The following is a 10,853-nucleotide window of genomic DNA, read 5'->3' as shown; positions in this document are numbered from 1 at the left end:
TCAGACTTTTAATCTGAGGGTCCAGGGTTCAAGTCCCTGTTCGGGCGGACATCTCAATTTTTACGGAAGAAAAATCCAAAAGCAACTAACCCATTAAAGGCCCCATCTCTGACCCCAGCGCCATTCGGAGGGGGCGAGAATTGTACCCTTTGAAGTGTTCCTTGCCAATTGTACTGTGACCTGCGCTTTCGGAGCCAGAGAGACCCGACCAGGGCAAAGTCTCAGAGTGCGGCTTTGGGAATCACAGCTTTTGAGCTAGAAGGAAATGTCTATTGAATTGACAAGCTCCCGGTTATATTTTCAGAGCTTCACAAACCTTAAAACACAATAGAAACAGCAGTTGTTGCCTTCATCACTATTTTAGATGAAAGCTGAGGTCCAGAGAGGTGGAGGGATTTTTTTCAAAGTCAAAAAGAAGTACGAGAGTCAGAACTCGAACTCGGCTCTTCTGGCTGAAGATCCCGGAACCTGGCATCCCACTGAAGTATAACAAATCAACAAGGGGTGAATAGGCAGGTAGGCGGGCAACGCTTGTTTTGTAGGCACTTAGTATGTGCCAAGTATGGGCAACACACTGGAATACAGCCCGGCCTGGGAGATGAAGGTGAAAACCACACAACCTGCCCTCAAGAACCTTCTATTCTGAAGTCCACGGACAGGGGGCAGGGGCCGTGAATTTGGCTGGAAAATGGTTTCTTGACTGTCCCTACCTTTGAACCAAACTGTAGCATTTCCTTCTCTCATTGACAGCAGGATTCTGAGAAGGGCTCTACAGGTTTCCCCAGACTTTTGCCCAAGGGATCCCTGGCACAAAGAAATGTTAAGCACTTCTGTTCCAGGGAGGGAGGATGCCACTCCAACAAAAGGGATTATATGCTAAAAGATGCATATGCATTTGATGGCAGGAAATACAATGCAGAGTAATCTCTCTTTTTAAAATATCCATTTCTTTTTTCAGTGACTTGGAGAGACAATTTTTGACCATGTTTTTTGATATTTTAGAATTTAGATTTTCTCCCCCCTCAATAGCGTGACATAGGTTACACCAGGAATTTTGTGCAATACATATTTCCATATTGCTCATGTTGTAATGGAACACACATATGACACACACAATGAAAATCTCATGAAGGGAAATAGAGTGGAAGATGGCATGCTTTGCCCTGCACTCAGACTCCCAACAGTTCCTTCTTTGGTTGTGGAGAACATTTACGTCATGAGTCCGTAGTGGATATATTAGAAACTTGCTTCACAGATAATGGGTTATTATGTATACTATTGCTGTCACTGTATACATTCTTCACCTGGTTCTACTCACTTCACTTTGCATCAGTTCAAATAAAGTCTTTCTAGGATTTTCTGAACTTGATCCTGTTGGATTCATGTTTTTACTTTCTCCTTCACCCCCTCTTCCCTTCCCCTCCCCCCAATAGCCAACATGCATTTCCACTGGTTTTAATATGTGTCATCGATCAAGACTTATTTCCATATTATTGATAGTTGCATTGGTGTGGTCGTTTAGAGTCTACATCCCCAAACATGTCCCCATCAACCCATGTGTTCAAGCAGTTGTTTTTCTTCTGGGTTTCCCCTCCTGTAGTTCTTCCTCTGAATGTGGAGAGCATTCTGCAGAGTAATTTTAAGAACTGGAGGGCACTAACAGCCCAAGGTGGGGAGGGGGATGAGAAAAGCAGAGGGTGAGCAAGAACTAGGATGTCATTGGATCTGAGAGAGGTAAGTTTCTGGTTTGAGTTAATTCAGCGATCCACAATGATATCCACAACCCTGGCAAGTGAAAAGCCCAGAATGATATTCAGCTGAACTTTTTTGATGCCTTAACTCAAAGCAAAAACTGGCAATTTCCAGCCTAGAGGTTAGGTAGGTTGGATCAGAGTTTGATGTCCACTGGACAAATGAGGCTTTGTCTACCAGATGAGGACCTGGGAAATAAGGAGGTGGCTTCCTGAACAATTGTTATCTTCCTTGCTTTAGGGCCTGATCCGGGTAGATACTACCAAAGGGTGCTCTTGGCATTATATCTGCAAATGCCTCAAGCTCTTTATGGTGGCCTGACTCTCCAAAAGGGCTACTGCTATGCATACAGGTCCTCATTCCTTGTCTCCCTTCCCCCAACAAATAAACAAAAACTCACCCACAATCCTATTTTAGTTCCAATTTTTTAGTTTTTAGTTTAGTATTTTTATTTAGTTGAGTATTTTTAAAGCGTTTGCCATATGCCAGGGACTAGTGCTGGAGATACAAAGAAAGACAAAAAGAGTTCCCGTCCCCAAGAAGCTCACCTTCTAAGGAGTGAGATGGCTTGCAAATAACTAAGGACTTACAAGATATGGACACAATCAATTGGAGGTACCCTCAAAGATTAGGCACTATCTCTGTGGGAGTGGTGAGCCAGGGGCTGGATATGATTGGAAAAGACCTTGCAAAAGATAGAATTTGAACTGAATCCTGATGGAAGCCAAGGAAGCAATGAGGAAGAAACTTTGAGAGAGCACTCTAGAAAAAGGGATAGACCAATGAATGGATATGGAGCGGGAGATTGGAGTATAGTGTACAATAAACAGCAAAAGCTTGGGATTAAGATGTAAAAAGAACTGGAAAAGCAGGTTATGAAGACCTTTAAAAGTCAAACAAGATTTTATGTTTATATTCATTTTGTTTATTCATTATGTTTATATTCGTTTTACCTGGAGGTAATAGGGAGCCGCTGAAATTTACTGAATAGGGTAATCTGACAGGGCTATATCTGTGCTTTAGGAAAGTCACTGAGAGTTGAGTAGAAGACGGTTTGTAGTGGGGTTAGAGATGAGTCTGGGGAACCAAACAGAAGGCAATTACAATAAGGCATTGTCAAGGTGATGAGGCTTGGAAAGAGATTGGATGTGGAGGAGAGTGAGAGTGAGAAGTCAAGGATGACACCTAGTGTGAGAGCTTGGTCGACTGGGAGCATGGTAGCAATCTTTTTTTAATTTTAAAAATATTTTCCCATGTTTACATATTTCATTTTCTTTCCTTCCCCTCTTCCCTCCCCCCTCCTGGATCCAACAAGCACTTCCACTGGGTTATACAAATGTGTTATCACTTATACTTGTTTCCATATTATTCATTTTTGCAGTAGAGCAATCTTTAAAAACTAACCCCCCAATCATATATCCATATTATAAACAAATGATGTCATTTGTTTTTCTTCTGTTTCTGCTCCCACAGTTCTTTCTCCTGATGTGGAGAGCATTCTTTTTCATAAGTCCCTTGGGATTGTCTTATAGTAGTAAAGTCCATTACATTGGATTGTTTCACAGTGTTTCACTTTCTGTGTGTAATGTTCTCTTGGTTCTGCTCATTTCACTCTGCATCAGTTCCTGGAGGCTCTTCCAGTTGATATATAAAAATCTTCCAGTTTATCATTCCTTAGAACACAATAGTATTCCATCATCATCAAATACCACAAGTTGTTCAGCCATTTCCCAATCGAGGGACACCCCTTCGTTTTCTATTTTTTGCCACCACAAAGAACGCAGCTATATATATTTGTGTACAAACATTTTTTATTACTATCTCTTTAGGGTACAAACCTAGTAGTGGTATGGCTGGATCAAAGGGCAGGCATTCTTTTAAAGCCCTTTGAGCATAGTTCCAAATTGCCTTCCAGAATGGTTGGATCATTTCATAGCCCCCACCAACAGTGTATTAGTGTCATGGTAGCAATCTTAACCTGTAACAAAGAAGCTTTGATTCTCTGGGAGGCTGCAGGAAGGAAGAAGGTTTGCTAGTGGTAATCCAGTTAATGTTTGTTTGTTTGTTTAAAGGACAGCAATAAAAACTGATTTAAAAAAAAGGAAAAGCAGGATGGCAATGAGCTGTGAATGTCAGACTAGAGTTTGGATTGACAATAACTCTTTGGATGTGAAAAAAATAAAAAAGGCTGATACCATAAGCTTTGACATAGACGGAAAGCAATGAACAATGAAATCTCCAAATTTCAAAGAACAAACTTGGCCCCCAAGAGGAGATAGGAGAAGACCCTTTCCCCCAGATCCTTCCTAGAAGTAGGGCTTGGGGTGTGGGGATAAGAAGTCAAATGTTGTGGAACACTACATATGATGCCATATGTGTATGTGTATGTACACATATGTATAGGCACACATATATTGATCAGTGTTCCTGAGATATGTTCACTTTTTTTCTTTCCTTTTATTAAAAAAAAAAAGTTCTTTGCTATAAGAGATAACTCTCTGGGAGGTATACAGGAACAGATGGAGGAGAAAATCTAGGCAATCTAAAGTATATAATCAATTCCAGATCTATCTTTAAAAAATACTAGGAAGCATTCAAGGTGTGTCTGGGAGTGGGGGAGAGATATTCTGAGCAGAGAAAACAATGGCGTCATCAAAGGCAGGCAAGAAGTATGTATATTCATAGGTTGATGGGGATGTGATTTGGGATGTAGACTCTAAACAACCACCCCAGTGCAACTATCAATAATATGGAAATAGGTCTTGATCAATGACATGTAAAACCCAGTGGAAAGGCATGTTGGCTACGGGAAGGAGGGGGGATTTTGGGGGAGGGAGAAAGAACATGAATCATGTAACCATGGAAAATTTTTCAAAAAAATGAAGTATGTGTGTTGTGGAGTTGGTGGTGGGAGGTTTCTGATAACAGTGAGTAGGTTCAGTTTGTCGGGAGGGGGAGACTAAGGGGGAGAAAGGTAATAGGAAATTAGGTTGGAAACATAGGACGACATGGTTCTGGGGGCAACATGAACGTCAGACTAGAGTTTGACAAGACACAAATTCTTGAATGAGCCATACCTTAAACACTGAATTAAAAAAAATCAATCATTTATTTATTTAGAAAAAATTTTTCCATAGTTACATGATTCATGTTCTTGTTCTCTCTCCCCCCTCACCCCCCCCCCCAGCCGAGGGCATTTCTACTGTGTCATCGATCAAGACCTATTTTCATATTACTGATAATTGTTCTAGGCTGGTCACTAAGAGTTTACATCCCAAATTGTGTCCGAATCAACCCATGTGGTCAAGCAGTTGTTTTTCTTCTGTGTTTTCACTCCTGTAGTTCTTCCTCTGAATGTGGGTAGCGTCTTTTCCATAAATCCCTCAGAATTATCCTGGGACATTGCATTGCTGCTAGTACAGAAGTCCATTACATTTGATTTTACCACAGTGTATCAATCTCTGTGTACAATGTTCTTCTGGCTCTGCTCCTTTCTCTGCATCAATTCCTGGAGGTCTTTGCAGTTCACATGGAATTCCTCCAGTTTATTATTCCTTTGAGCACAATAGTATTCCATCACCAACAGATACCGCAATTTGTTCAACCATTCCCCAATTGAAGGGTATCTCCTTATTTTCCAGGTTTTTTTTTTTTTTTTTTTTTTTTTTTTTTTACCACCACAAAGAGCGCAGCTATGAATATTTTTGTACAAGTCTTTTTATCTATGATTTCTTTGGGGTACAAACCCAGCAATGATATGGGTCAAAGGTCTTTTAGAGTTAAGTTTTAGAGTTAAGCACTGAATTTAACGATGTTAAGCCGTCATGGTTTTTGCCTCTCAAATCATTTTTCATGAGCTCACCCATTAGAGAGGTGAAATCAATTAAGAAATGAATGACGTCATTTAGACAAACTCTTCCCCCAGTGCATCCCAGCGTTCACGCATTGAGGATTCCTTGTGCCTTCGTGCATCCTTGGTTGTCACTGCTGCACACCCCCAGTTCTAGTCCTGATATTGGGGTCTGCTCTGTTGTCTCTTTGGAACCTTTCCTGGTTATAACATGAGGATCAGATGTATCTCTTTCTAGTTTCTCTTGCCTGCAAAATAAACAATTGGAAAGTAGCTAGAAAGCCAGACTTGGCGGCAACACGGTTTGGATGGGCGCGTGTGGTTGCCGAAATAGCTCAGTTGGGAGAGCGTTAGACTGAAGATCTAAAGGTCCCTGGTTCGATCCCGGGTTTCGGCAGGAGTTTTTTTTTTTTTAATTTTCTCCACCTCATAATTGAGGGCGCTACACAATTTTAATAAGAGCTCAGTGACCATAAAGGTACAATTCCGCTTCGCTCTCCAGCATCCGGGCTCATGAACCCCCAGAAATCTATTCACGGAACCCCACGGAACCCTTTTTGGCTGCTCCTGGTGGCTGAAAGGTTCAGACTTTCAGGGGGTAACAGAGAGGACTCCAGGCTTCGGCACTCCGGACCGGCTCTTGTTCCTTAGGTCCGGCAGCTGCTCACTTAGGCCACACTTAAAAGAAACTAATAAAACCTATAAAGCTTCAGACACACAAATCCACACTGGACACTCTTAAAAGCCCGAGGCGAAAGAGGCCCTTTATCTCGGGTTCCATAGTGTAGTGGTTATCACGTCTGCTTTACACGCAGAAGGTCCTGGGTTCGAGCCCCAGTGGAACCAGAGGTTTCCCTCTTTTTTCTTTCTACTTCTCCCAGCAACGTGGATCAGCTTTTTGAGGACTGTCCCTGTCCTCCATGGAAGCAGGCAGCCGCGGGGCTGACCCACGCGGAGCTGAGCGCAGGATCAGCTAGGAGAGCGCCTTCGGGCGGGAGGGTTCTGGGAAGGTTCAGCCCAAAAGGTGTTGGGGTCTGGGGCGGTCTCGTTCCTGTCTCGGCTACATCCCCAACCGCAGCTTGCTTCTATGCATTCTAAAAACAAAACAAAAAAAAATTATCCGCCCGAACAGGGACTTGAACCCTGGACCCTCAGATTAAAAGTCTGATGCTCTACCGACTGAGCTATCCGGGCTCTACGAAAGTCTCTGCCCTTGGTTCTATCCCCAGTGTAATCGACCATTTGTGAGTGAGCAAATCTGTGTTTGGTTTGTTTAAGGAGAATTAACTTGCTAGAGCTCCTGTTTAGTGTGTGTGTGTGTGTGTGTGTGTGTGTGTGTGTGTGTGTGTGTCCACTCGCTCTTTTAATGTAACCACGCTGAGTTCCGCGTTACTGGAGGTGCGTAAGCAGAGGCTTGGCGATTTCATTTGAGATGTTGGTATCTTTCCAAGTTGGGGGTTTACAGTAGAGCCGCTCACACCCGGGTCTGATCCTGATTCTGAGTTCTCGGGAGGAGTCAGCAAATAAGCTTTAAGCACCTACTACGTGCTAGGCACTGAGCTAAACTTTGGATCAATGCCGATGCCACCCTGGTACCAAGGCATCAGTGCAAAGGGCATAGAGAAGAGTGAGAAAATGTCTATTTAGCTAACGATCACTTTTATTACTACTAAATGGCCAAACATTTTCCTGGTGCAAAAAAAAAAAAAAAAGTCAGTGCCTTGGCAGGACTTCTGGGATTCCCGTCTAATATTTCTCCACTCTACGGAAATGGACGCTTAGTCTGTAGCCTCTCGGGATATGGCCTTCCTAATATATTCTGATTCCCAGGTTTTTTTTTTCCTTTTCTCTTCCCCAAGTGAATGGTAACTAGAGAATGAAGAGTCCAAAAACGTTATCACCTTACCAGAAGTGGGGTTCGAACCCACGCGGACACTTGTCCATTGGATCTTAAGTCCAACGCCTTAACCACTCGGCCATTCTGGTTAGCGATGGCAACGGATTTCCCCCTCCGGAGATGAGGTCTAAGCTCACCAAGCCTCTCAGTTTCCCTTCGGGTGACCCACTTGGTGACCCACGCAGAATAGGTAAAGAAAATCGAGCCTTAGAGACGGGAGGGTCAAGGAGATCGTGGGTCAGTCCATCACCACCTAGAAAGTTCCTCATCTCGTCTTTCAGGCTCAGAAGGAACTGACCCAGGGCGTACAAGGCCAGGGTCATCCTTGGGACGGGGAGCCTGGGTCGACTAAGCATTTTTCTGCGTTTTGCCGAAATGTGTCAGACATTTCCCAAAGCTCTGAGAACCCAGAAATGCCAGGATCTCAGTCTTCAAGGACTTTACCTTCTATCAAGAGAGCCCTCAGGTGTAGATACGGTATCTTGGAAAGTAAATACGTAGTAATGGGGGAGGAGCAAGAGGAAGTGGACCAAGAACTCCTCCTAGTCTGTTCCTCCTTTCTCTTCTCTTTTCAGTCTTCCTACATCTCCCTCTAGGCTTGACCCATTAACAGTGATCTCCCTGTTGTTCCACAAAAGGGATCCTTCATCTCTCAGTTCCGAATGTCTTCCCTGGCTGTCCCCAGAGCCTGGAAAGCTCTCTCTCCTTCTCGCTTCCCTGCCTTCCTTTTACTTTGCAGCTAAAGCTCCATCTTCTGTAAGAAACCTTTTCTCATCCCCTTTAATGCTTGTGTCTTCTCTCGGAGAGTATCTCCAGTTCATCTTGTATAAGCCCGGTTTGTATGTTTTCGTTTTCGTGCTGTCCCCGCCATTAGAATGTAAGCTTCTTGAGGGGAGTCTCTGTTTTTTTGCCTTTCATTGTATCCTCAGTGCTTAGCACAAAGTCTGGCAAGTTGTAGGTGTTTAACAAATGCTTAAAGACTTGACAAAAATGGAAAGTCTAGTGGAAGAAAGAATCTTCCGAGAGAGCCCAGCATCGAAGATTTAGAGCTGACAGTGGAAAATGTCCTGCCCTGGAAGAGTTTACAGTCATTCCGCAAAACACCCATTCTACTCCTCCCTTTTGATACTAGGAATTACGGAATCTAGACAAGAAGGGGACACCACTTTACTCTCCAGAAACTTTCCTTCTGAGACCAGAAAGGTTAGGCAAGTAGAACCTGGAAGACTTCATCGGACTTGGACATATTTTTTGGCAATGGTAGGAAATGTGTTCTTAGATACCGATCCTTTTTGGTTTTCATTTTTAAAAATACGACTCTGGTGGGACTCGAACCCACAACCTTTGAATTCCTTCAACTCTAATAGAAGTCCAATGCGCTATCCATTGCGCCACAGAGCCACTCGTTTAGGGGACCTTTTCTTAATCGTCACTTGTATCTTCATACCTCCTGGGGAAGGGCCAGAAGTTTTAGACTATAGAAAGGAATCCTGGAGTGTAAAACTGCATGAAACCATGGAGGCCACATCTCCACCTCCCTTGTAATACACAGAAAGCACAGCTACGGCCCCTTGTGCCCCATCACGTGGGCACATGCTTGTGGGCGGTGGTGTGTTGTTTGTAGTGGGGAGACCAGTGAAGCTGTGCTTGTCTGCCTCCGCTAGTCCACCGCTCCCAATAGATCGGGTTAGCTCTCAGCTCCGTTTAGGAGGAGCGAGGTTTCGAGGGCACGGATTTATCCAAGGATGAGGTCCAGGAGGACTTTCTGTTCTGCTTAGAGTTAACCCCTCCAGTTAAGGGAAAGTAATGGGAAAAAGACGAAGAATAGAAATGAAAACAGAAATGAGGATGTTGGGAATGGAAATCTTTTTCTCTTAAAGTTTCCTAAAAGAATGTATTTTGGGTGGTTCCATAGTGTAGCGGTTATCACGTCTGCTTTACACGCAGAAGGTCCTGGGTTCGATCCCCAGTGGAACCAATCAGGAGTTATCAGTTGTGTTTTTTAGCTGGTGATATTAGAAAAATTCTCTTCTGCAAAGAAGCAAAGTCCGAATCCTTTCATAGCTTGTTTCATTAAAAACAAAACAAAACAAAACAAAAAACAAACCAGGAAGTAAAACATATGAGAGCTAAACTGTAATCCATCCTGTTCCCCAAAAGGGGGGGGGGGCGGAATACATTTCCCGACCCTAGTATATCTACCTATGCCATCAACACCAGTGAGATTTCGGTAGAACACCACCAAGATATGCCATCGCCATTTGCCAGAAGATCCCTCCCGCTCCCAATATAGTTCTTTCCCTTTCTCCTATCTTCCCAGGAGCTTCAGTTCCTAGGAAGGAAGGAGTTCAAACAGGAGAGGGCACTGAAGGTTCCTTGGCTCCACGCAGGGAGGGAGGGGCAGGCAGTTTGACCCAAGTACCTTCTATCTCCCAGATTGTTCCAGAACTACCAGATCCAGGAAATGTCTACATTCGATGACCCTTAGTAGAAACAAGATATGTTCCCCATCCATTTGCCCAGCAGCTTGAGACTAGGCTATATTTTGAGGTTTCTAAAGCTTTTGTCTTTGAGGTAGGTTGGGCAAAGGTTATTATTCCCATTTTCCAGATGAGGAAATTGAGCTCAAAAGAAGATAAAGAAATTGCAACAGTGATTTTTGAGGTGAGACTTGAACACTAGTCTTGCTAATATAGACAAGTATTCTGACCATACTAGACAACACCGATGAGAGGTTATTGACCTTTCTGACAGATTTGGAGAGGATCAGCCAGATCTGGGAACCAGATCCTCATTTACACCCTGCTGAATTCTGGAATTATAGCCTAAGGGAGAGGGTGTGCTTCCGTGAGCCTTCTGGACTCAGGCCAGTGGGAGCTAAAAAACGGAGTCCACTTAGAAGAGGCCAGTGTTGGGGCCAGGCCAATATCAGTCTAATGTGGGGAGGTCCCAGCAAAGCCATTGAATGATGGGCTCACTTACTGTGCTGTTTTGAGTTTCTCTTGGATGCTTGGTGTGTTTGTGGGAGAGAATGCACCCGGTGTTGCAGGAAATGCTTGTAACCACTGTTTTACTCAGCATTTGAGTCACTTGATTTTGCTAAGGAACAAAAGCATGCTCATACCATGGTAGAAGCATTTGGATTTTCTAGAAAGATCCCGAGGGCTAGCTGACACAAGTTCCAGCAGAAGGCTCGGTTTCCCTTCCTGCTCTGACAGGTTTACTCTGACAGGGGACAAAGGACATCTGTGGGTGACAGGTGAAGACCTGAGACACAGGCAGGGCAGAAAACAATAAATAAATATATCATTTATAAATAATTATAATATAGTATATTATAATATAATTATATTG

At 43.5% G+C, this 10,853-nt stretch overlaps 6 non-coding genes across 6 annotated transcripts; 3 read left to right on the top strand and 3 right to left on the bottom strand.

Annotated features, from left to right (window-relative positions):
- Positions 1 to 5,926: 5,926 nt before the first annotated feature.
- TRNAF-GAA lies at positions 5,927 to 5,999 on the top strand. Its single transcript has one exon. It is a non-coding gene; the product is annotated as a tRNA-Phe (tRNA).
- A 376-nt stretch (positions 6,000 to 6,375) lies between these two features.
- Positions 6,376 to 6,448, top strand: TRNAV-UAC. Its single transcript has one exon. It is a non-coding gene; the product is annotated as a tRNA-Val (tRNA).
- Positions 6,449 to 6,723: 275 nt separating this feature from the next.
- TRNAK-UUU lies at positions 6,724 to 6,796 on the bottom strand. The gene has a single exon. It is a non-coding gene; the product is annotated as a tRNA-Lys (tRNA).
- Positions 6,797 to 7,505: 709 nt separating this feature from the next.
- Positions 7,506 to 7,588, bottom strand: TRNAL-UAA. The gene has a single exon. It is a non-coding gene; the product is annotated as a tRNA-Leu (tRNA).
- Positions 7,589 to 8,813: 1,225 nt separating this feature from the next.
- Positions 8,814 to 8,900, bottom strand: TRNAR-UCU. Its single transcript is given in 2 exon segments — positions 8,814 to 8,849; positions 8,864 to 8,900. It is a non-coding gene; the product is annotated as a tRNA-Arg (tRNA).
- A 504-nt stretch (positions 8,901 to 9,404) lies between these two features.
- On the top strand, positions 9,405 to 9,477 carry TRNAV-UAC. Its single transcript has one exon. It is a non-coding gene; the product is annotated as a tRNA-Val (tRNA).
- Positions 9,478 to 10,853: the final 1,376 nt, after the last annotated feature.

The sequence above is a fragment of the Gracilinanus agilis genome, unplaced genomic scaffold, assembly GCF_016433145.1.
Source record: "Gracilinanus agilis isolate LMUSP501 unplaced genomic scaffold, AgileGrace unplaced_scaffold57384, whole genome shotgun sequence".
Taxonomy (NCBI): Eukaryota; Metazoa; Chordata; class Mammalia; order Didelphimorphia; family Didelphidae; genus Gracilinanus; species Gracilinanus agilis.
Note: the sequence above shows the minus strand (reverse complement) of the source record. Positions and strands in the feature narration are given on the sequence as shown.